Source organism: Schistocerca americana, chromosome X, assembly GCF_021461395.2.
Source record: "Schistocerca americana isolate TAMUIC-IGC-003095 chromosome X, iqSchAmer2.1, whole genome shotgun sequence".
NCBI classification, from domain to species: domain Eukaryota; kingdom Metazoa; phylum Arthropoda; class Insecta; order Orthoptera; family Acrididae; genus Schistocerca; species Schistocerca americana.
The window spans coordinates 388,830,325-388,857,708 of record NC_060130.1 but is presented as its reverse complement, the minus strand read 5'-3'; positions in this window follow the sequence as shown (position 1 = coordinate 388,857,708).

Here is a 27,384-nt window from a genome sequence, read left to right as displayed (position 1 = left end):
TGGATACTTTCAGCCATGTCGTGAATGCATGACGTGTTTGGTGAAGAGAGCACAACCGTAGACGGTCGCGAACTTTCCGAGTACAAACCATGACGTTTTTCCTCTCTAGATTCTTGTCATTATTTCGTGGCCTATCTCACTAGGAGTAGCAATGGCCGGCCAAGAAAATGAAGTCAACAGCACAGAACCCAGTAGTCGATTTCGGCCACAATTTACAGCACAAGCTCCAAGATATCTGAACTCTTCTACCGTTGTAAACATTTTATTAACTGCATCTAAAGTTTTGTCATCGTACCCTGTTCTCACAACAAGGTATCTGGTCTTATTCAGTCTCATTTTAACGGTCTTACGGCCTCGAAATTTCTCAGAGATGTTCACTGTATTTCCGTGAACTCTCCCTCCTCCTGTTTAATCTCGTTCTGAAGGAGCACTGACAAAGGTAACAAGCCTGGAAATAGGAACAGAGCTGGGTAGAAGTATTAGCGCTGTGGCTTATGTGGATGATGTGGTTTTAATGGCACAAAAAGAGCAACTTCTGGTTCAGAGGGCAACAATATCAATGGAAGAGACAATGAGAACAGGCATCATTTTCCTTGTATCTCCCATATTTTATTTAACAAACAATAAATTCTATTGTCTTTCTCTGTTTTCAGATATATAAGTGTAAATATTACGAACAATTTAAATTACACAGTAAAGAATTTCCTACATACACTGAAGAGCCAAAGAAACTGGTACATCTGCCTAAACTGTGTAGGACCCCCGAAAGCAAGCAGTAGTGCTGCAACACAACGTGGCGTGGACTCGACTAATGTCTGAAGAAGTGCTGGGGGGAACTGACACCATGAATCCTTCAGGGCTGTCCATAAATCCGTAAGAGTACGAGAAGGTGGAGATCTCTACTGAACAGCACGTCGCAAGGCATCCTAGATATGCTCAATAATGTTCACGTCCGGGGAGTTTAGTGGGCAGTGGAAGTGTTTAAACTCAGAAGAGTGATACTGGAGCCACTTAGTAGCAATTCTGCACGTCTGGGGTGTCGCACTGCCCTGCTATAATTGGCCAAGTCCTTAGGAATGCACAATGGACATGCATGGATGCAGGTGATCAGAAAGGATGCTTACGTACGTGACACGTGTCAGAGTCCTATCTAGACATTTCAGAGGTCCCATATTACTCCAATTGCACACGCCCCGCACCATTACAGAGCCTCTACTAGCTTGAACAGACCCCTGCTGACATACGGGGTCCATGGATTAATATGGTTGTCTCCTTACCCGTACAAGTCCTTCGGCTCGATACAATTTGAAACGAGACTCGTCTGACCAGCAACATGTTTCTAGTCATCAACAGTTCTATGTCGGTGTTCTACATATACATCTACAAGGATACTCTGTAAATCACATTTAAGTGCCTGGCAGAGGGTTCATCGAACCAGCTTCACAATTCTGTATTATTCCAATCTCGTGTAGCGCGCGGAAAGAACGAACACCTATATCTTTCCGTACGAGCTCTGATTTCCCTTATTTTATCGTGGTGATCGTTTCTCCCTGTGTAGGTCGGTGTCAATAAAACATTTTTGCATTCGGAGAAGAAAGTTTGTGATTGGAATTTCGTGAGAAGTTTCCGTCGTAACGAAAAACGCCTTTCTTGTAATGATGTCCAACCCAAACCCTGTATCATTTCAGTGACACTCTCTACCATATTTCGCGATAATACAAAACGTGTTGCCCTTCTTTGAACTTTTTCGATGTACTCCGTCAGTCCTATCTGGTAAGAATACGGCACCGCGCAGCAGTATTCTAAAAGAGGACGGACAAGCGTAGTGTAGGCAGTCTCCTTAATAGGTCTGTTACATTTTGTAAGTGTCCTTACAATAAAACGCAGTCTTTAGGAAGCCTTCCCCACAACATTTTCTATGTCTTCCTTCCAAGTTAAGTTGTTCGTAATTGTAATTCCTAGGTATTTTGTTGAATTTGCGACCTTTATACTTGACTAATTTCTCGTGTAACCGAAGTTTAACGAATTCCTCTTAGCGCTCATATGTATGGCCTCACACTTTTCGTTATTTGGGGTCAACTGCCTATTTTCGCACCATTCAGATATCTTTTCTAAATCGTTTTGCAATTTTTTTTTATCTTCTGATGACTTTATTAGTCGATAAACGACAGCGTCATCTGTAAACAACCTCAGACCGCTGCTCAGATTATCCCCCAAATCGTTTATATAGACAAGAAACAGCAAAGGTCCTATAGCACTACCTTGAGGAATGTCAGAAAACACTTCTGTTTTACTCGATGACTTTCCGTCAATTATTACGAGCTGTGACCTCTCTGACAGCAAATCACAAATCCAGTCACATAACTGAGACGATATTCCATAAGCATGCAACTTCACTACAAGCCGCTTGTGTGGTACAGTGTCAAAAGCCTTCCGGAAATCCAGAAATACGGATCGATCTGAAATCCCTTGTCAACAGCACTCAACACTTTAAGTGAATAAGGAGCTAGTTATGTTTCACAGGAACGATTTTTTCTAACCCCATGTTGACTGTGTGTCAACAGACAGTATTCTTCGAGGTAATTCATAATGTTTGAATACAATATATGTTATAAAATCCTGCTGCATATCGGCGATAAGGATATGGACCTGCAATTTAGTAGATTACTCCTACTATCTTTCTTGAATATTGGTGTGACCTGTTCAATTTTCTAGTCTTTGCGTACAGATCTTTCGTCGAGCGAACGGTTGTATATGATTGTCAAGTATGGAGCTAACGCATCAGCATACTCTGAAAGGAACCTAATTGGTACACAGTCTGGCCCAGAAGACTTGCTTTTATTAAGTGATTACAGTTGTTTCACTACTCCGAGGATATTTACTTCAACGTTGCTCATGTTGGCAGTTGTTCTTGATTCGAATTCTGGAATATTTACTTCGTCTTCTTTTGTGAAGGTATTAAGGAAGCCTGTGTTGACGGGCCCAGGCTAGGCGTAAAGCTTTGTGTCGTGCTCTCATCAAGGGTACGCGATTAGGCCTTCGGCTCAGAAAGCTCATATCGATGATGTTTCGTTGAATGGTTCGCTCACTGACACTTGTCGATGGTCCAGCATTTAAATATGCAGAAATTTGGGGAAGGGTTGCACTTCTGTCACGTGGAACGGTTCTTTTTCGTTGCCGTTGGCCGCGTTCTTGCAGCGGTCTCAGCGATGAAGGAGATTTGATGTTTCAGCAGATTCCTGATATTCACGGTACAAAATGGCTCTGAGTACTATGGGACTTAACATCTGAGGTCATCAGTCCCCTAGAACTTCGAACTACTTAAACCTAACTAACCTAAGGACATCACACACATCCATGCCCGAGGCAGGATTCGAACCTGCGACAGTAGCAGTCGCGCGGTTCCGAACTGCGCGCCTAGAACCGCTAGACTACCGCGGCCGGCTTCACGGTACACTCGTGAAATGTTCGTATGGCAAAGTCCCCATTTTATCGCTATCTCGGAGATGCTATGTCCTATCACTCGTGCGCCGAATATAACACCACGTTCAGACTCACTTAAATCCTGATAACGTACCATTGTAGCAGCAATAACCGGTATAACAACTGCGCCAGTCACTTGTCTTATATAGTCGTTGCCGACTGCAGCGCCGTATTCCGCCTGTTCATGTATCTCTGTATTTGAGCACGCACACCTATACCGCCTTCTTTGGTGTTTCATTGTATCTAAAGTTTACAGTACTGCCCCTACTTTTGATGTTTACCTACTTAATCAATAAGAAAAGCTGTTTTTAATTGTGCGCAGTCCACATTCCAGCTTCTAATTTAAATGTGTGAATTATTCCAGTAAATCTGCTATAACAATCCGGTACAGTTCTACGAGAAGTTTATTGCAGTCCGATAATGCTTTTACGAAATATTCAGTTTTACAGTCAAGGCAGTATTTGTAACATTTAACTTACAATAACTTATAAACTAATGCGGATAGCCGCGCGGGGTAGCCGTGCGGTCTTGGTGTCCTGTCACGGTTCGCACTGCTCCCCTGTCGGAGGCTCGAGTCCTGTCTCGGGCATGGGTGTGTATGTTGTCCTTAGCATAAGTTAGGTTAAGTAATGTGAAGTCTACGGACCAATGACTTCCGCAGTTTGGTCCCATAGAACCTTACCACAGATTTCCAAATTTCCAAAATGCGGATATCAAGAGCGAGTCTTCACACGCCCATACTTTTGGCTTCAGATGAACCTACTGGCTCTTGAGTGACACATACGGCTGGATGTTTATTAATTTTGGGGTAAGCTATAATTTTGCACTGGACGCGAATAGCTGCCATGAGTAACGAGCAGCCATTGTGCTCTCCAACGGAAATAATTTCCCGGTCACATGCTCACCTATGCAGCCGGTGGAAGTGCAGAAATAACCCCATCTGTGAAGCATAGTGTGAAATGGGCTCTCCACGTGCTCCTATCAAGCTAATTTCAGCTGTCAACACGGATATGACCCGATCTTAGCATCCGCTGAAGCATCCGTGGTCTCGTGTTTGTGATTGAATAAAGTGTCTCTTCTCTTTAAAATCGGTTGTCGTGTTACAAGCTACTGAAGTCCCAGTTTTTATCAAGATTCGCAAAGATTATGACCCACAGGGCAGTAACGCAACCTGTCACCGTATATGGAGCAGAGATCAGGACTATGAAACAAAACATAGAAAGAAAAACTCCTTTCATTTGACAATGCTGTCCTCAGACAGATTTTTGGGTCAGTGAAGGATGGAGACGACTGTTGGAAAAGCAAAAATCGCAAACTGCGGGAGTTATACAAGTCGCTGAAAATATTGGCATTGATCAGAGAGAGGAGACTGAGGCGTTACGGTCACATAATGAGGCGAGAAGGCCAGATCAGACCGCTGGCAGGTGATGGAAGAAGACATCAGAGGCAACAGACCGAGGGGAAGACCACGGCTGAGATGGATTGATGGTATCAGAGAGGATATGTATGAGATGGCAGTAGCTGCAGAAAACTACATGGAACGAGGATGAGCAAGGAGGCTAATTGGTGCGGCTAAAAACAGACTACTATTTGTGTTGCCAACTTAGTAAGTAAATAAGTAACTTCAAGTGAACATGCTCACCTACAAAGCCCGCTTGAAATGCCTGGCTGTAACAGCCAGTCCATATCATCACCTTGCCGGCCGCGGTGGTCTAGCGGTACTAGGCGTTGAGTCCGGAACCGCGCGACTGCTACGGTCGCAGGTTCGAATCCTGACTCGGGCATGGATGTGTGTGATGTCCTTAGGTTAGTTAGGTTTAAGTAGTTCGAAGTTTCAGGGGACTGATGACCACAGACGTTAAGTCCCATAGTTCTCAGAGCCATTTGAACCATTTGAACCATGTCATCACTTTTCCGGCAGAAATGGGGAGTGGAAGTCTTGCAGTCGGTACTGTAGGTGGAGCACAATTCATTCATGTGTCTGAGCTCAGTTTTTTCCGTTATTCGCTCCTGTGTTTTTACTTTAAATAGAACAGATTTAGCAAAACAATTCAAATGTTACGAAATGAATAAAATCCTACTTATAGTTAACTCAGACAAAAAAGTTACAGATTCCGACTCCACGATCGCTGCACAGTACCCAGACGTCGTCTAGTAAACAAATTGCGTACATACCGAGTGTTATAACTGATATTCAGCTCCATTGAATACTTCGTGGCAAACAGGACACAATTTACCGTTCTCAGTGGGGAAGCAATGTCAGAGCTGAAGGTGGTACCCGGTGCTTCTCAATGACCTCTCGGAGAACATCGACTTTTCACAATGACACTGGGAGTCGACATCGATGGAACCTGTTACGAAATGCAGAGAGACTTACTGCTGATCAGCGCTGTGTGCAAAGATTGGTAGCTGACTCAAAACGTAAATAAATGTAATGTGATGTACGTGTGTAGACGAAAAGTATTCGATATCGTTTCACAACGAGATAAGTAATCAGTCACAGTCTTGAAGTATCTAGATATTCATGCCCAGAGTAAATTAGGTGGATCAAATAAATATAGCAGAGTGGAAGGCAAATGCCAGTCTCCAGTTTGCTGGAAGACACACAAAAGAGGTCGCTGATAATGCCCTCGTTCGACCTATTCTTCAGTATATTCATACCAGTTGTATTAATGGCATGCACGTAGATGTAAAATATTCCCAAAAGAGTTGTACGATTTGTTGCGAGTTTACTTATTGAACGTAAGAGTATCACAAAACTCAGTGACCTGTAGTGGAAGACGCTACAACAAAGAGTGCAAAGCCGTGCTTGTAACAATGTGAGAGCCTAAAATCCGAAACGAGTTATGATACATGCTATTTCGACTAATATACATCTCGCATAAAAACCACGAGATTAAAATTATAGACTTTCGGAGTCACCCTTTCTTCTCGCGTATCATCCGTGAGTGGAACAGGAAAGTGGGAAAATGATGCACTAAAAAGGGAAGTATCGGAGCTTGAACGTCTATAGCGGAATAAAACTGATTTTAGCACAGTACAGCGTAACAAAAAATTATATCCAGCAGATTCGTAGAAGTCCTAAATAAGGTAAACATTTGTTTGAAACGCTACATATTATCACATCGAGTAGCTTCAGAGTCATATTTACCAAAACCGACGTAGCTGTGCTTTGGTGCGTTCTTGTCTTATTCATCATCGAAGTACAAAAGTTGAGTTTAAGTGAAACGATTAAAATACACCAGGATGTTCGCCCTGTCAAGAGCACATAATGTTCCAGGAACAAGAACAGTTCTCCTGTACCTCAGAATCTAGTGAAACTGTCCGCAAAGAACGTAATTCACTTGCGTTCTGCTACAGGAAACTGCCCACAGTAATACTTCCTCTGTTATGGACCTGCTGAGTACCGCGTTTGAGTCACATGAGTTACCTCTCTACTTTATTCAATATTCCTTAGCTGTTCATGTTTTTTGTTCCTCTCAACTTCCATCCATTACTTCCCTGACCTCTAAGGACAATTTTGTGTTGAGAACACCCCATATTTTAATTGTGTGTCTATATTTTGTTCTGCCTTCAATTTCTTATGTTTCGATGCTAGTTACTTCTAGATTCATGGACTTTTCTGAGCCAATACTGTCTGCCTTTCAGTTTTCACAGTTTTGTTTTCAGTCTGTTTGGGTTCATTATGTGAGCCCATAGAACATCATTCTTCTTTTACTAAATCCTTATATCATATTATATACATGTTTACAGTTTTCTTTGTTGCTTCCTACTGTATTATGTTCTACTGTTGCTAAGTTTCCTAATATCTTCCTCAAATCTTTCTTGCCTTCATTCGAATTTCTTCGTTTCTTTTATCGATCCTAAGGTTAGTCTTTCTGAAATATGAGTGCAAAGTAGCCGAATTACCGTCTCTTAATAATTAAATTTTGCATTACTGCTGAGTGACATTTTATTGTAAATGTCTTTCTTTGAAGTCCATATTTCGTGATGTTGCTTAGATGACTTCATTTTACCCACCATTAGGCTTGATGATTTCGCCTAGATAATTAAATTTGACTGTTCTGTCATTGACTCTGTATCTTTGGTTGTAAGGTGTTTCTGCTGCTGGCTTAAATATTTATTTCTGTTTCTGTGCTACATCTACATTATCTGCTAGAATTGTCAAATGATTTCCGAATGCTAAACGATCGGTTTTAATATTACCATTTTCACAGACAATATATATGCTAATTTTGATGTTAGATTCAGACAGTTTACACATCTGATTTCAGACAAATTTTGCAAATAAGCAACTAAACATTGAAGACCGTATTGTGTGCTTTCTGTCATTACATCAAATGGGTCTGACAGTTCTCACACGAACCAACCCACGCAGTGGTCTCAATATGGACAGGAAGAAAGTTCAAAAGTTTCTCCAGTGCTCTCATGGCTTTCGCAGGAAGTATGTCGTTCTTCTTGCAATCTGGGTTCTCTGAGCACGTCTGCTACACTTTCGTATGGGATATGTCTACCTGTTACGATCCTAGCGACACGCCTCTGTATTCATTCGAAGTCTGTTGTCATGTCTACTTGATAACGACTCCATACAATGGAACAATGCTCTAAATTGGTCACATAGGGACCATGAGACTTACTTTACAAATGTATTGCATTTTTCCAGAACCCACCCTACAAATTTAAGTCTTCCATACTTGATTTTACGTTGTCGTCCCATTTCATATCGGTTCTTAGTCCTACTCCTAAATACTTCTACGATGTGACATGCTCAAGGTGTTCGACCCTAACCTTTTAATCAGATAATGTCGGTTTGTTTCTCTTTGTTACGGGCGTTATCTTACAGTCATCCATATTCAGAGACAGTTGCCATTCAGTACACCAAATGGAGATTCTGTCCAAGTCTTTCTCCAATTCTTTATGACGGTACTTTCTTGTTCACAGCCGCGTCATCAGCGAACCTCTTACAGCGCTGCTGATCCTGTCTGACAAATCTTTTACGTAAACTAAAAATATTAAGAGCCCTATTCTACTTCCTTGGGGAACTCTCATTGTTGCTTTCGTCTCTGTGGAACATTCTCCGTTAGGTATAATGTACTGGGTTCTATTAGTCAAATATTTCTCGAGACACTCACATATTTTCCTAGATACTCCATACGATTGTATTATGTTTACAATGAGGTGAAAATGTCATGGAAGACCTCCTTTTGACGCGCATAGCGCAGCAACTCGATGTGGCTCGGACGCGACAAGTCGTTAGATGTCCCCTACAGATATACTGAGCCATGGTATCTCTATCGCCGTTCGTAACTCCGAAAGTGTTCCCGGTGCAGAATTTTGTGCACGACATGACCTCTAGATTATGCCCCATAATGTTCGATGGGATTCATGTCGGTAAATCTGGGTGGCCAAAACATTCGCTCGAATTGTCCACAAAGTTCTCCAAACCAGTCGCGAACAATTTCAGTCCGGTGACACGGCACACTGTCATCCATAAAAATTCTCTCCTTGTTTGGGAACATGAAGTCCATGTATCGCTGCACATGGCCTCCTAGTAGCAGAACATTACCATTTCCATTCAATGATCGACTCTTTTGGACCAGAGGGACCAGTTCCATTCCATGTAAACACAGCCCACAACATTATGGAGATACCATCAGCTTGCACAGTGTCTTGTTGACAACTGGAATCCAAGTCTTCGTACAGTCTGCGCCACACTCGAACTTCAACATCAACTCTTACCAGCTGAAATCAGGACTCGTCTGACCAGGTGAGGGTTTTTCAGTCGTTTGGTGTCCAACCGAAACGGTCACGAGGCCTGGAGAGGCACTGCAGACGATGTCGTGCCATTAGCAAACGCATTCGCGTCGGTTGTCTGCTGCGATAGCCCATCAACGCCACATTTCGCAGCACTGTACTAACGGGTACTTTCCTCGCACATCCCACATTGAATTCTGGGGTTATTTGAGGTACTATTGCTTGACTGTTAGCACTGACAATTCTACGAAAACCTCGTTGGTCACGGTCGTTAAGTAAAGGCTGTCGTCCACTGCCTTGTCCGTGGTGAGAGGTAAAGCCTGAAATTTGGTATTCTCGGCACGCTCTTTTCACTGTGGATTTTTGAATCCTGGATTACCTAACTATTTTCAAAATGGAATGTCCCATGAGTCTAGCTCAAACTACCATTCCACTTTTAACGACTACTAATTCAAGTCGTGTGGCCATAATCACGTCGGAAACTTTTCCACATGAATCACATGAGTGAAAATGACAGCTCCGCCAATGTACTGCCATTTTATACCTTGTATATGCAATACTACCGCCATATGTGTATGTGCATGTCACTATCGCATGACTTTTGTCACCTCACTGTATTCCGATTCCTTGAGCACACTCGATGTTGGTATCGTCTCTGCAGAACATTCTCCATCAAGTATTACTTACTGGATTCTATTATTCAAATATTTCTCCACACAGTTACATACTTCCGAAGATACACCATACCATAGTATCTTGTTTAGATGCCAACGATGTTCAGTGTCTAAGACCTTACGTAGATCTAGGAATGGGTAATCTCACTATTTACATGCAGTATGTAGTCCACAAGTAAAACAAGCTATATTTTACTCGAGCTCTTATTTTTTAATACATCGTGATTTTTTGAGAGTATCTTATTTCCCTCTATAATGTTTAATTTTTGAGTTATAATATGCTCTAGAAGCTTGCAACTGAAGGATGTGACCACAAATTGCCTGTAAGTCTAAGCATACAATATTTTACACGTTTTGGAAACAGAAGTAACTGGACTTGCATCATCACGTAGTTCTCGTTCGCCTTAAGTAGTCTTAAATGATTTACACTACCGCAGGATGATAATACTGATTTCTTTATCTGTACACGCTGCAGTCAAACTTTGGTGTGGTTCTATTCTGTCACTTGTACTCATTCCTAAATGCGTAATTTAAGGTTCCTACTCTGTGTCTGCTGTGATCAGTTTCAACGCCAGATCGATCCACGGGAGATTACTGTAAATGGAAGATTTAGACCCATTCACTGATTTTAAGTATGGCCAAAAATTCCTAGACTCTTTTGGCAGATCTTTCACCAGGTTCTGGCTATGAAAATTACTATAGGGTACTCTCTCTGATGGATGAACTAGTTGTTATTAATTTTCATCTAGTAGATTCCCTGCAGCCTCTTTGGCAACTTTGTTATCGCAACTTTTTCTGAATAGTACCATTAAACCGGAATGGATCTTTGACTTCATGTATAAGTTTACAAGACATGTATTTGCACAGACCGTACCTTGGAACATCTTTCTGCTTTAGCCATGTTTATTCTGTGTTTGTCAAATCTGAATAATAATGTATCTGTAGCTACAATTCGAGCTATATGTGGCCGCTTTCATTCATAGTTCTTCCACCATGCAACTTCATTCTGCCAGGGGCAGTTTTATTCTATCCGAAACACTTCCTAAATCGATGAAGGCCGGTGACGGAAAAGTTCCTTTCAAAAGGAAACGGCTGATTTCCTTCCCTTCCTTCACCGCTCCTAGCTTGTGCTTCTTCTCTAATGACTTCGTCGTTGACGAGACGTAAAATCCCACACTTTCTTCCTTTCCTCTATTAATCCGAATATGAGATGCCCTACCTGTCTAACTCTGACGATATGACAACGTTAAAATCCTACCAAGTGTTATGTCTAGCTTATCCTGCGTATCAGTGTGACTTGGATGTGCAGGAAAGCGTCTCATTACAGTGCGTTCAGCTCGTAACAACAAATATTCCATTCCATGAAATAACGGGAACGGTATATTTATAACATGCTAGATGTTGGTTAAGTTAAATCCTTACCGGTATCTGCGTCACCATTATATGTGCGGGAAGCAACGCTACACCTCTTCAAACCATAGGCACACTATTTAGCCAAAATAAGTAATGACGAACCTCACTAATCTTTTGAAAAAATGCGTTTCAATGGAGCTTCCAAATCAGAATTCTGTAGCCACTGAGTAACGATTACCTTGTTTGGCAACACCTAGATGTGAAACATGTTTGCGTGAAGAGATCAAAAATATGTTTATATAACGCAAACCCAACTTCCATATAATATATAGTAACAGTTACATAAATTCTCTCTGTCACTGGATTACATGGGTTAATCACTCCGTGAGTGACTCATTCTCAAAAGGCTTCGGATAGCTAATGGCCAGGCGAATAGTTACGTCCACCAAACGCTTGCCATAATTTAGTCACTTCTACACATTTCTAGGACCCCAAATTGTACCATATCAACAGTCTTATTATTTCATTTAACTTTTACCAATTTTCTGGAATTCCTAGAAATACTAATTCATAACAAAGGCACTGCAGTATCCTCGCGGTTAGCAACAGCAATCAGTAAATGATCGATTCAGGTCCTTCGCATTCCCTGCACATGTTACACATGCATGTTTCAGATAGAAGCCAGATTAGCGTTCTAATCAAATACAGCCTCATCTTAGTGTTCAATGATTAATCACTTTTTGCCATACTTAAGTCATTACATGATCTTAGAGTATTTCAGCAGACCAGATTGGATTCAAAATTATTTACTTTTCATTTTCAGTTCTAATTCTGCATATTACAGTGTCAATGTTATTCCTTCTGTTCTCCAATGGCACTGATAGAAGTTGTTAACGAAAATAACAGGAATCATGAAAGCATACTTTTCAGGATCTGTAATAATAACAATAATGTTTACTGATACCAGAGTGCGTTAAAAAGGAGCTTTAGGTCAGTTCTAAAAAAGATGGAAATGGCATACATTTTACCAAAGACACATATAAAAAACACTCAGTATTTACCAGTCCTCCTGTTGGAGTCTATACGCAGAACAATGGCTCATAAAGAAGAAGGAGATCAAGCAACATTGCCAGACGCAAAAGGAAGGAAGATTCTTGGAAACATGTTGAATCCAGTAAAAAAGTTGCTAGTGTAAAAGTCACAACAAACAGCTGCATTCACATATGGTAAAAATAACAGTTACCTTTCTGAGAGGAGGTTTTCCTTTCTATGATCACTTGACCACAATGAGATCATATAGGTTGTACCATCGATCTGTATCTGTTTTTAACAACAGAAACCCATAGGATACTTGTTCACATAAGTGGAAAAAGGCTTGCAAAATCTTAGGACCTCACACACCATCTTTCTGAAGCGTGAACTATCCAAGAAACTTGATGGACAACCAAGTTTTCAGTCAACGTCTAAGAAAAGGCAGGTAACATGGGGTCCGAAGAATGGAACGAAGGTAGCCGAAGTATACCACCCTGATGTAGCAGCATCATTCATCAAGCAGATTAACATAGATGAATAGATTCCCAGCATCGGCCCCGTTGCACATCTCCTGATTAATCTGTACACCCACCTAACAAGAATGTTCTCTGAAGGGTTCGCGGCTACATTTCAGGAAACGCCACAAAAAAGACAGTGCGAAAGAAACGGTTGTGAAAAGACTGGGGCGTGACTTGCGAGTGCTGAATACGCTAAACAGAGGGCAGGGCCACTGGCGCAAGTCAACGCCGCCTGCTGCTGGCGCCGACTTTTCATCACGTCTTTCGTGCAAAGAAACAAAAACAAACTACTCTGCAGTTCGCTGTTATTGCGATTGCCTTTAGCCTACGGGATATCATACATTCGCCGTATGAACAACCGTAAATGTCTCAGATTACAGCCTATCCCCTACGGACAAGAACATAATCTCATCATAAGAGAATGCATTAAGTGTGATTTGCGATGGTAAGGTAGTGAGAAAGGCAGATACGCCAAATCATCTTGCGACGTCATCTCACACGCCGTTTCTGAAAACTAGGTTGAACGATTTGTCAGTGGCTCGACGAACAATGCAAACGAAAACGAAAGCGGTCAGTGTGATACAAAGTTGCGTGGAACCAGCGAGCGTGCTTTTCAGTCGCTGTCCCTACAGCCCGGTCACGAAAACAAGGAGAGAGAAAAAAATACTATTTCATTTCGACTACGACGACGTCAGCACAGACGTGGTGCCAGGATCGAGGGCATGGAGGAGAAAATCAGTGTATCCTAAAAATAACCTCTATAAAGGACTTAGAGATATCGTCATTTTTTCTGTTTTCCGTCTATCCCTTAGTTGCTTTAAATCCTTGGAGGTATGTACCGTCTATGCAACCAATTGAAGGCAGTTTGTTTGTTGTCATACGTGATTCGCTTCATTTATATGGGAAGCATTATCAGTGGCCTGTAATACGTGTTTCGTTTTTTACATACAATAAACGAATTACGTGGTAGATATAATTTGCTCCTATATTACATTTTGTCGGGTCTTTCTCTTGTTTTTTAGGTTAAAATATACTTTTTAGCAGGAAGTTCGTAATGTGAACTTATCGTTCTGTGTTACTTACTATTTTCAATGCTGTTAACTTATGAGTGTTGCCCTGGAGATGCATTTGTTAGTTTTCATACTCCAGCTGCCCGATTTCTGGGATTCTTTCACCCACATTTGTTACTTGCACTTTCCATTTTGTGATCAACACACTCACACACACACACACACACACACACACACACACACACACACACACACATACACACACACAACAAATGGAAAAATATCAAACCACAACACAAAGAATAGAAAGACAAATACACAACAACAGTTGGAAACACTTCACACCGAAAGCACACATATGTCGATCAGATAAAATGGAAAGTGCAAATGAAATGTGCGATGTGACAAATGTGGGTGAAAGAACGCCATAAATCGGCCTGCTGGAGTATGAAAACTAACAAATGCATCTCCAGGACCACACAATTGAGTTAACAGCGCTGGAAATCGTAATTAACACCGAATGGCAAGTTCACATTACGAACTTTGTGTTACGGAAGTTGATTATACAGTAAAAACAAGAGAAAGACACGACAAAATGAAATATAGCAGCACATTATATCTACCACATAATACGTTTATTGTGTGTAACAAAGGAAACATGTATTACAGGCCACTGATGACGCTTCCCAAATTTCCTTCAATTGATTTCATAGATGGTACATACCTCCAAGGATTTAGGTATTGTATAGAAAACCATAACTGCAGTGTTCGGACGGGGTTTTTAACCCAATCTTCAGAATATCCATTACCTAAATTTCTGTACCATTTAATTCCACATCATCCCAGTCCATTATTATGAGAAGTGATGGTTTTTTTCTGTAAATAAGGAAAACGACGGTTGCACGTGGTACAGATCGTGCGTACACCATCTGACTGAATGTGTCCGGACAGCTGCTAGCGGACATTAATATCGAGTTTGCCCACTCTTCCCTTTAATGACGCCTTGTACTATGCTGGGGAGCCTTTGAATAATGTGTCTGAATGTCTATTGAGGACTGATAGACCCTTCTTCCTAAATAGCCGAAGCGAGAGGAGGTAGTAGCATTGGACGCTGCTGCCTGGAGCGCAGTAGACGTTCTAACTCATCCTGAAGGTCTTCCATGTGGTTCAGGTTGGGACTCTGGGCAGAGACAGACATTTTTTGAATTTTTATTTCCCCAAATCATGCCTAACAGATGCTGCTTTATGACAGGCCGTATTGTTAAATTGACACACTCATCATCTCCGAAATTTTCCTCTACTGTACGCAATACACAATGCCGTAAAATGTAATCGTAACTCTCCGTATTTAGAGTTTTCTTAAGCGCAATGAGAGGACCACACTGACAACAAAAGTACGCGGCTATGAGGAGCTGCGTGACCATTGTACGCTATTCTTTTTAACTCCCTATGCATGCTCATTGTGCTAGAGAGACTGCGGGTTGTACACTGGAACTCTCAAGTAATTCCTTCCGTTGCTTCCATGTGATATTCTACAAGCATCATCAGCAAAAGCTTGGGGGTCCCCGTCTAATAGTAAATGAGGTGTGCTTCGTCTTGCCTTTGCTGTCATCTTTCTTTCGCATTTCCCTATACAATCACGTTACCAGTGTTGTACTTATGCAGCTTTACAAGGGTTGAAATATACTCAGGCAACATCCAAAGACTAGTCTAAGTTCAAAGTCACCGACTTCTCCTGATCGACCCATCCTGTTGTTAATCCTTCTCTACTGACAACACAATACTCCTCGCCTCCTTTTATACTGCCGAAATTTAGAGGTAAAACGCGCATTACATGAGGATGTCTGGATACCTTTGATCAGATAATGCAATCCTAAGAAAGCAGTGATAAGTATGTACCAGCATAAGAGTTCTAGCTTCCGCATTGGCAGAACATAGAGATCTGGTTCGAGTAGCGGGATTACAATGTTGCTTCGTTTCTGAGTTTTTTGAGTTGTCTGTTAGCTCACTTTATATAATTCACTGTTAAAGTAGTAGCTGGAGCTAGCGGTCGTTCTGCTGCTACATAGTGTTCAGATAATTTCTTCCATGCCTTGCTACACCTGGGTCTCATCAGTTAAAAAATTAGATGAAAGAGACGACTATAAACCAGACTGTCGCTGTTCCACCAACAAGCGCCTTGCACTTGAACAGATGTTTCAAAACAAAATTCAGTGTTCGATAAATTTGCTCACCCATTTGACATTTCATAAGCAGCGGAGTACGTGGCAAACAGTTACATCTATTTTGAAAAACATTCTGCCAAATTCCCACGATATGTTGCATGATTAATCCATCATGGTCATGTATCATCTATTGAGACCCCTTGTATCTGAATCGAGCCTTCCATTAAAAGGATGTGAAGATGTTTGCTTGAACTTATTATATGTACTAAAAGATACAACAATTAACATTCTTAAAAAACTTATAATTAAAACGTATGTTTCTGTTATGTTACACGTACAAAAGAAAGAAAATAACATTTAAATATTTGGTCTGGACTAATTGTATTACTGACAGAGGGTACTGGAGGCAGTTAGAAATTAAAAAAAAATCATATTTAAAGATCTGGTTTGGAGTCACTGTATAACTGACAGAAGGCAATTATGGCGGTGAGCCAACGGTCCGTTGTACAGACATTTGTTCCAGTGTGTTCCACTCCTCTGGCAGCACGATCACTAGAACCCGTTGAGCATGTGAGGAAATGGTGCAATGGCCAGTAATACAACTGACGTTACCGGCATCATCCTTGACCGCAGGAGACATCGGATAGACTCACGATTACATTCGGCGTTCCTGTAATTATTATGACGGAAACTGCAGTGAAGTGATATCGTTTCAATGTCATCTACCGAATGAGTACAAATTATTAATTTAAACAATTTTAACGTAATGAAGTAATATCATATAATATTTTGACAGTCTTCTTGTGTAAGATACAGACACTGTTGACGCAAACTGCCAGTCAGTCCATTTCTGTCCTTTGAATGGGACATGGAGGGGGATTGTGGATAGGTGTCGCTAGGTGGTTCGCACAATTGCGATAAGCACTGTGTCCAGGTGACGCAAATCCGTAGAAGAATTTCTGTTATTGTAATGGGTATAAGGGGGTAGATAATAATTACTAACTCACACAAGTATATATTTTTTCTTTAAAAAACTTTGGAATATTCAGAATGTACAAATTAATTTGCGATGTGAATGTAAAATGACTTGTTAAAAATCATTACGATTTATCGTGCAAACTGATCCATTTTCCATGAAACTAAATAAATGAACTAAAAAGTCACGTGTGTCCACTGCTATGATATAGCAATAATTTGTCATTTTCCTACTTGACAAGTACACCCTAATATCCGGTATTTTATCTTTAGTAAATGTAAGGGAATGGAATGCGACAGCCCTTAGACACTAAATGAGCCATGAATTTTATACATGGTATCTGATTGTCTAACGTCCTTAGTAACTCGCATTTGAATTCAAGCTATGCCCAATCGGACGTCACAATTTGGGTACGGATTTTTACATTCAGGTTAAAGTAGTTAATAGACGTTTCGAACACGTCTAGGATGTGGGTGATCGACAACCTGATCAATCCCCTTCTCTAACGTACGCTGTTGATCCATATAAAAAACTGGAAGAAATTTACCAGAGACAGTCGTCGATTGTCTTTGATTACCTGCGACGCTTTTCAGAGATTCGGAGATCCACGCCACAATAAAATCTCGAAGTCATAGATCATGTACTGTTCTATAATCCTAGTGACCACTATGTTTTCGCGTACACGCTGTAAGGTTCATTTCAATTACGTGTGTCATTCTTTAAATTTCACAAGCCTTGGAGAATTTTAAAGAACTTACATGTTCACGTGTTTGTTCCATGGCACGTACACTGTCCAGTCACATTAGTGTGACCACGTGTCAAAAGCCTGAATAACTTTATTTTGCAGAGCGGACGGCGGCTAGATCTGTGGGGATATGGAGCCATGCCGAATCCAGTGCCGTGGCCAGCTGCACTAGGTTTCTCGGTTAAGGATCCATGGCGCGAACAGCCTGAACGAGAGGGACCCACTGATTCTCAAGTGGCTTTGAATCCGGGCTGTATGATGGCCAGCCAACGACCTTGCCACAGTGGTAACACCGGATCCCATCAGATCACCGAATATAAGCGCTGTAGGGCTTGCCTATAACATGCAAGGGTGACCGTCGGGGTCTGCCGAGCGCTGTCGGCAAGCGGGGTGCACTCAGCCCATGTCATGCCAATTGCAAGTTGATTGACAAGTAGTGGCTCTGATCACGAAAGCTGACAACGACCTGGAGAGTGGTGTACTGACAACATGTCGCTCCACATCTGCATTTACTGACTCATAATTGCTGAGGATGACATGGCGGTCCGTCAGTACCGTTCAACCTTCCGAATACTATTAAAACAGAATTTAGTTTTGTTTTAGTATGGTGGCCAGGGGAATAGAATAAACTCATTCTGGTGCTCTTCGTACGCAAATACACATACACAGTGTGACATGTTGCATTGTCCTGCTGGTAGAGACCATTGTGCCGAAGAAAAACAGTCTGCTTGTACGAGTGGACCTGATCCCCAAGGATAGATGCATTGATCCACTACGTCTTCCAGAATGACGAGGTAGCCCAGGGAACATATGACAACATTTCTCAGATCATAACGCCCCCTCCTGGTTGCGGGGTGTCTGATTTATAGGTTCCACGCCATAAACGCCAACAACCATCTATCCGGCGGGGCATGAAACGTGATGCATCTGAAAAGTCTCCCTGTTGCCATTCAGTTAATATCCAGTTGCTGCATTGGCACGTTAATTCCAACCTTCGCCGCTGATGAAGATCAGTCAGCATAGATGTATGAACCATGCCCCTGCTGCGGAGCAATCTATATACAGACGGCGGTAGTATCACGTACACAAGGTATAATAGGGCAGCGCATCCGAGGAGCTGTTATTCGCGCTCAGGTGATTCACGTGAAAGGGATTCCGGCGTGAATATTGCCTCGCGATGGCAATTAGCAGACTTACAACGCGAAATGGTAGTTGGAGCCAGACAAATGCTACTTTTAATTTCGGACATAGTTAGGGAATTCACTATTCCGCGATCCACAATTTGCCGTGAATACCACATTTAGGGTATTGCCTCTCACCACGGACAACCAGTGGCCGACGGGCTTCACTTTACGACTACGTGCAGCGGCATTTGCGTAGAGATGTCAGTGCTAACAGACTAGCAGCACTGCGTGAGATGACCGCATAAATCAATGTGGAACGTACGACGAACATATCCGGTAGGAAAGTGCTGCAAAACGTTGTGTTACTAGGCTATGGCAGCGGACGACCGACTCGAAGGCCGTCGCTAACAGCACATCGCCTGCAGCTCCTCTATTGGACTTCGTGATCATATCTGTTATACCCTAGCCGACTGAAAAGTCATGGCCTGGTCAGATGAGTCCAGATTACAGTTCATAAGGACTGATATTAGGGTCCGTGTGTAGCGCGGACCCCAGAAACTCATGGATCGAAGTTGTCATGAAGGCCCTGAGCAAGCTGGTGGTGGCCCCATAATGGTGATAGCTGTGTTTACGAGGAATGGACTGAGTCCTCTGGATGTTTCGCTGCTTGAAGACATTTTGCAGCCATTCATAGACGTCATGTTCCGAGTGACAATGGAATCTTTTTGGATGACAATGCGCCATGTCTCTGGGCCACAACCGGTCGCGATTTGTCTGAAAACATACTGCAGAATTCCAGCGAATGGTTAGGCACCTAGATCGCCCGACATGAATCCCATCAAACATTTATGAGAGATAATCGAAAGATCAGTTCGTGCACAAAATCCTGCACTGACAACACTTCAACAATTATGGACGGCTATGGAGGCAGCATGGCTTAATTTTTCTACAGGGGACTTCCAAAGACTTGTTTAGTCCATGAAAGATCTAGTTGCTGCACTGCACTGGGAAAAAGGCGATCCTACACGATATTAAGAGATATCCCAAGACTTCTGTCATTTCTTTGTACTTTAACCACGGCGGCACTTGGACAGTTTACTAGCTTAGCCGTTTCGGAAAGGCTTACAGCCTTGGCCCGTATTCCTATAATCAGGCCCGTTTGGACGTCAGATAAATCACTCTGTTTCCGCATTATGACAACTGCAGCAATGCTTTCCGTGTGATTTCCACACGCTTTATACATTGAAGAGCCAAATAAACTGGTACACCTTCCTAATATCGTGTAGGGCCCCCGAGAGTACGCAGAAGTGCCGCAACACGACGTGGCATGGACTCGACTATTGTCTTAAGTAGTGTTGGAGGGAATTGAGAGCATGAATCCTGCAGGACTGTCCATAAATCCGTAAAAGAACGAGGGGGTGGAGATCTCTTCTGAACAACACGTTGCAAGGCATCCACGATATGCTCAATAATGTCCTTTTTAATTCTTGTATAACAGTTTCCCCTTATGGACCTTTGAGTGATTTTTTTCTCAGGGTCATGCGTTTCATTAACTGTGTCATGTACTTCATTAACTGTCTCGGTTAACAAGCTGATTGATGTTTCTAATTTTCTGATAAAGTGAAACAAAGAACTCAGAATTGCAGATGTGTAAGAAAATCCATTTTGTTGAGTACTGTCGTTGAGTAAATCCGAAATGCTGCACTTGAAGAAGCGTCATCCTTATTTAGGTCAACAGTCGCCGATTTAAAATTTTCATTGCTACTTCCAAACAGTATGTGTGGGTCTCTAGGTGGAAGTGCAAGATTAGTAATTTTGTCTCTGAACAAATCAGTTCTTCCCGGCGCTTTCATAAACATTCTATTGCGATTTCAGATCAGTTTTCTCACTTTAGGATACAATGTTCACATCTGCTCACATACTCTGTGTAACCCATGTATTGTACAACTGAAGTATATCGTGTATGGGAAGCTTACAGAAAGACTTTCACCTCCCTTTCTCATATGCGGAGCAGCATCCATAAGTAAGAGTAAAACACTACCACCTTTCACCCCATTTGGCCATAACAGCTGAGAAGATTCACTGAATAAGTGAGCCATTCCTACATGACTGGACGCAAATATTTTTTACGTGCTAATAGGAAACACCGCATGGAAACTATTTCATAGTTTTCTAGCACACCTACCATAACATTTCACATTTTCCTGCTGATAGAGTCTGTTGATTCGTCAATGCTTACCCTTTTGTTATTATTTTCTCTTACTGATATGGAGTTTCTTAGCTTTTGTTCGTAACAGGCAGGCACATACTGTTTTCTTAATACTGATTCTTCTGGTGTTACAAAACTTGTGTATTTAGTATGAAAATTTCTGGGTGCTGAACTTCTCAATTCAGAGGGAACTGGGCCGGCCGAAGTGGCCGAGCGGTTCTAGGCGCTTCAGTCTGGAACCGCGTGACCGCTACGGTCTCAGGTTCGAATCCTGCCTCGGGCATGGATGTGTGTGATGTCCTTAGGTTAGTTAGGTTTAAGTAGTTCTAAGTTCTAGGGGACTGATGACCTAAGATGTTAAGTCCCATAGTGCTCAGAGACATTGGAACCATCAGAGGGAACTGGTGTTGTGTTAGATCGTGTACACCTACGTAACTTTAAACTTTTGTGGTTTTCATGCAAATGTATACTCCATATACATGTTCAATTCAGTGTCAGTTATGTCTGAATGTACATGTAAGCCGTTTACGAAATATAGTGTTATGAAATACTGTTTTGACTTTTCAATATCTGTGTGGCTTATATCAAGTAAAACGTGACAGAACAAGTGAACTCTGTGACCAGGAACGTGAAATTCCTGCAGATATTAAAATTCATCACACGAAAGTGATTAAATCCAGAAGCTAGGTTTGTGGCATTGTTGAAAGAGGGCTCATACTTTATTTTTATCGAGCCCTGCCACAGGTAACTTTACAACAGTAAGAATAAAACTGATACTCTACGCACTGGCGGAAAAAATCTCAAAACAAATAAGGGGTTCTGATGTATAACCGGAATCTGGTAGGCGGGTTTCTACATCCGAAAGATGACGTCTATTCAAATAGTGCGCCACTCACATAAGAATAGTGCTAGTAGCACCACCATCAGCCTACAAATCAGGCTTGGTTTAAATAAGCACTCTAACGGCCGTGATCGTTAATCACATTTGAAATTTGACGTAGTTAGCTCATAGTAGTCAAGAATGCGTTTCAGATGATGAAGACGGCATTATCAACAGCTCACTGAGTTTGAACAACGTCGTGTAATAGGGCTACGAGAAGCTGGATGTTCCTTAAGCGAGATTCCAGAAAGTCTTGGTAGGGATGTAGCGCCCGTACATGATTGCTGACAACGGTGCGATCGCAAGAAGACCGAGCTCCGGCCGGCCACGTTGCACTACAGAGAGAGAAGACCATTTAGGTCGGCTTATGGTTGCGACGCATCGTACTGCATCTGCAACAGCAATTCCAGCACTATTTGGTACCACAGTGACGCAATGAACCGTTACAAATCGGTTGTTTCAAGGACAGGAAGCACTGAAGCACAGAACTTCAAATACAGTACTCCAAATGGCTCTGAGCACTATGGGACTTCTGAGGTCATCAGTCCCCTAGAACTTAGAGCTACTTAAACCTAACTAACCTAAGGACATCACACACATCCATGCCCAAGGCAGGATACGAACCTGCGACCGTAGCGGTCGCGCGGTTCTAGACTGTAGCGCCTAGAACCGTTCGGCCACTACGGCCAGCTCGCTATTGAGGATATGACCCTGGTTAACACATTAGCTGGAGATGAAATCAGTTGAGTAAGTACAGGCGAAGAAATGAATAGATGTTCCATAGTACACAAAATATTGCTTCCTTTTTTTATGCTGATAACCTCAAACAGCTTTATCACATAGCTGTCAATCAATTTTTCATTCGGTTTTTCATGATATTTTGGATAACCTGTACCATCAGCTCCAATAATACTGAAGCTGATGTACAGATGAGCATGATTAGGATGAACGCAACCATCTACAACGTTTATTTTAATATATGTGGTCTTGTTTCGAAGATTTGGGGTTTTTTCGTCTTCTCATTCACAGGAAATGGGCAAATGTGACAGCTCTCTAGTTTGTTCATTTTGTTGAAAGGCAAAAATTAACTATGAAGTTCCTAAAATAACTGGTACAGCATCACCAACGATATTATCATTTTCATTGCTTACATTTATTTCTAAACCTAGAAAAGAATTAGAAATAGGAATATATACAGGATAATGTGCTTCATGATCAGTGGTCCACCAAATTGAGGATTAGGATTGGGTAAAACAATAATATTAGTTTGTCAATGGAAGTGATCAGTATGCTTTAGAAACAGTCCATCAGCTAAATTACAATTTATATTAATTAATTCAAATTGAATAAATTGAGGTACATCATTAGCAACAGTGTTTTTATTAGCATCAGTGCTTTTAACACTAAATCCAAGCACAATTCTGATACCCATGGCTATCTTTTATATCCATACATAATTTATGGTCACTCTCAATAGTACCACTATTTAAAATGTCATCTGCTTTAATTTGAATATTTGACTTTTTTGCATTAATAAATTTTTCTAAACTTTTTAAAGTATATTGACTTACAGGAATTTCTATTGTCTCTTCATCACAATATAATTTATTGTTTCCTGATGTAAATTTGGAGTTAAAAATCGTATAAAAACTTGCAAGTGCAACATTATTAAAACTTTCTTTTATAGGTACATTCAACAGAACTAGCCACTCAACTGACATATGTGACTCCTTTAACAATAATAAAAATTTATTTGATTAAATGAATACAAGTTGAGATTGTAAGATAAGGATTCCAGAGAAGAAATCAGAAAATAAGCGTGGTAAGCTGTTATAGAATTCTATTTGATGCGCAATAATAGGACCAAGTGGTTGTGGAAAAACAACATAAATGACGGAGAATTACATTCTAGCTCCATGATGGTTGAACTGGAATATAACCAATCATTTGTATGTTTATTCAAAAAGTTTAGATCCATGCAAATACTCGGATTTTATAAAAATATGCAAAAAATTGAAGATAAAAGTAACAAAAAATAGCCACTTTTATTAATAATAATGATAAAATTATACTACTAGATGAATGTGAAGACAATCCAGATTTCATTCTTTAAATTCAGGAATTAGTTACAGAATATTTTACTACAGGTAGACATTACATCAGACACATTCAAAAATACCAAAACAATTAGTAAGGGGTTATATACATTTTTAAAATGTTTTTTGGCATGAGGGTACAAATATAAGTCATACCATACCATGAATTTGCTGGTGGCTATTTAAAATTTAATGTCTTTAAACATAAATGTAGGAAATGTTGGAAACATGACTAATTTGGTTCTTTTACAATAGACAAGATAAGGTAGCCTAAAGAAGGAAAGTACAGGCATAAGATAACAAATTTTCTGACTAACTAAAATTATTTTTATTGGTGTTTTATGTTTAACAGATGTTTGCGAAGTATGACTCAGAGTTCGTTAGGAAAGCTATACGAAATACAGAGATAAAGGAACAATTACAAGAAGAATTTAAAAATGAGAGAAACAACCTAAAACAGAGTATGAAAAATATAAAAAAGATCAACCTGTTATTGACACTGTCGAAGGAAAAGGAGATAATGTTCTCAGAGCTGTTGAGGAAAGCATGTAGGTTGGAAAACCGATGGCTCCTTATCAACACCACCACTATTTTGGTAAATTTTATTGCATATCCTCAATTAAACAATAGAAAAGTCTACAGCATGACTATAGACTAAGTGACTGAGGAATAAGAGATATACTGATGATATATGGAGAAGGTGTTAAAGATGTAAAAGCTCAGGGTGTAGTTAAAAAATGATAGCAAAGTCTGTAAGTAAAAGAATTTGATGGAGATAAATCAACAGTTACAAATGGAATGGTGAATCTTTTAACTAAAAAACTGATCACTAAGGATGATATGATTATAAATTTGATGCTGTTGCTTTATCAAATTATTCAGACATTTTGTACCATTCAGGAGCATTATATTCTGAAAAGAATCCAAATGAAATCAAATCAGTTACAGGTAATAATGCTGATTTATATTCAAGTGTAGATGAGGAAATAGGTGAAGGTTTACTGAAAAAATATACAGCAAAACCATTTGAATATATCTGGCTGAATGATGTCAATGAATTAAACAATACAGTATCAGTAATTCGTGATTAATAATTAACTGGATATAAACATTATTATAATAAAAATGTTGGAATACCGCAGAACTAAACAAATAAATATAACGATTTCGTTTTCAATAATACAAAATAAATTCCATATTTGATAAGAATTTTGAATAATTTACCACACACATTTTAGATAAGTGAAAAACATGGGAAAGGCTTAGTAAACTAGACTTAATATAATGTATCAGTGCCTCTGATGCATCTGTCTCATTTTACTAAGCTAGAAGAAAAATTAACATGTGATTATAAAGGTATAAATCCACTAGACAAATCTTGTAAAATGCATGATACTGCATAGAGAGATCGTGAAAATATAGAATCTAGACATCAAGAAGATAAAGAAATGCAGTTAGCTGCAAAAGATAGAACATATGCTAAAGAAGCATCACTTGCTGAGAAATTAGTAGCAACCAAAGTTAGAGGAATAATGTGTAGAAAATTATAATTGGATATGGGAATTGCTGAAAATTGTTCAGGTTTAGAAAAACAGTAATTTCTATAAATATTTTATTTGTGTAAATGAATAAGTTTAGCATTGATTATACTTTGCTACCATAATGACAAAACTAAATTATAATCAGCTAAAATTAAAAGTCAGTAATCTCAGGTTAGTTGAGGGCGCTAATGTGCTGCTTCCTGGACACAGGTAGGTGCGCCAGTCCCAGATCGAATCCACGCAGCAGATTAACGATGAGCGCTGGTGTGCCAGCCAGCCTGTATGTGGTGAATACTGGGTTGATCCCCATGTCCTGCCTCAATTACACGACTTGCAGATATTTGAAAACATTCGCAGTATTTCATGGCTTACACTAGATGCAGACAGTTGGGGTACACTAATTCCATCCAGGGGGGGTACAGGGTGGTGATAGGAAAGGCATCCAGCCGTCTTCCAACAGTAACATCGCCAAATCTATACTAACAAGGGCGACCCCTCGTTGAAGTGGGACCAAGGGCCAAAGAAAATGATGATGATGAATTAAATAGTAATAATAATGTTTTCAGTGATACAAAATTTGTAAAAGAGATTAAAAACTGGTGGCATCACACTCATAACATTACGTATTCCTGTTGTAAAATCTTTTTGCATGTCTAACATAAAGGAAAGAACCTTCAGGACTACCAAACCACGAAGGTGATTTTCTTTCATATCTGTTGGGTGCATTACAATATTTAACTACTATTGCTTCACTAGCAGGCAGAACATCTGGTATAGCAAAAGCAATAGTGCACAAGAAAAGGTATGATGCACAATTACAAGAACAAATAAGGCATAATTTTAAGGTTGAGAAGAAAGGAAGAGGAATAAAAAAAATTCCATTAAATAATCGACATGTAACCTTACTGTTAACTGGTTTTGATACAGAAAAACTTGCTAAGCAACTCAAAATTAAACACTTTTATGGTATACTCATGATTGATGAATTACCTGATAAATCAAAAAATGTTGAATATGGAATACTTAATTTGGATAGAATTGATCATGTTGATGCTCAGTGGATATGCCGTTATAAGAATAACGATAAAAAATTGGTATTTGATTGATTTGCTAGTACTACAACAAAAGAACTAGTTACCTATTTGAGAAAAATGAACTATACTCCAATATTGAGGGAATTCAAAATTATTATCAATTAATATGCCATCTGCTACATTCATCTGTACTGACAGATAGTTATAAGTTTAATGAAATTTTGTGTCTAGTAAACTGATATTGTTCGAAATAAGATGCATCCTAAAGGCAGTATGAATAACCGAGAAAATATCAAAAATTTATCCAAAAATATAAAGTTTGAATAAACAATTTTACTAAGAATGATGTAGCATTTCAAAGCAGCTAAAAGCAATATTTATTTCGAAAGTATAAGATTCGTATGTTTAGAAGATCCAATAAGTGGTGATGATACAGTTGCTAAAATGTACTTAGCAAATGAACTAGCCAATTTTGTTAGCAAGGAATTAGTGATGAATCTACTAAAGCTAACGAAAAACTGTTTATAAAGATTATCCTAAATTTATTTCACTGGAATTAATTAATATAAATTTTAATTTAACTGATGGAGAGTCTCTAAAGCATACTGATCATATCACTGACAAACTAATATTATTGTTTAATCCAAACCTAGTCCTCAATTTAGTGGACCACTAATTCATGAACCACACTATCCTATATATATTCCAATTTCTGATCCTTTCCTAGTTTTGGAAATAAATTTAACGGATGAAAATGATAATTTCGCTGTAGTTACTGTAACATTTATTT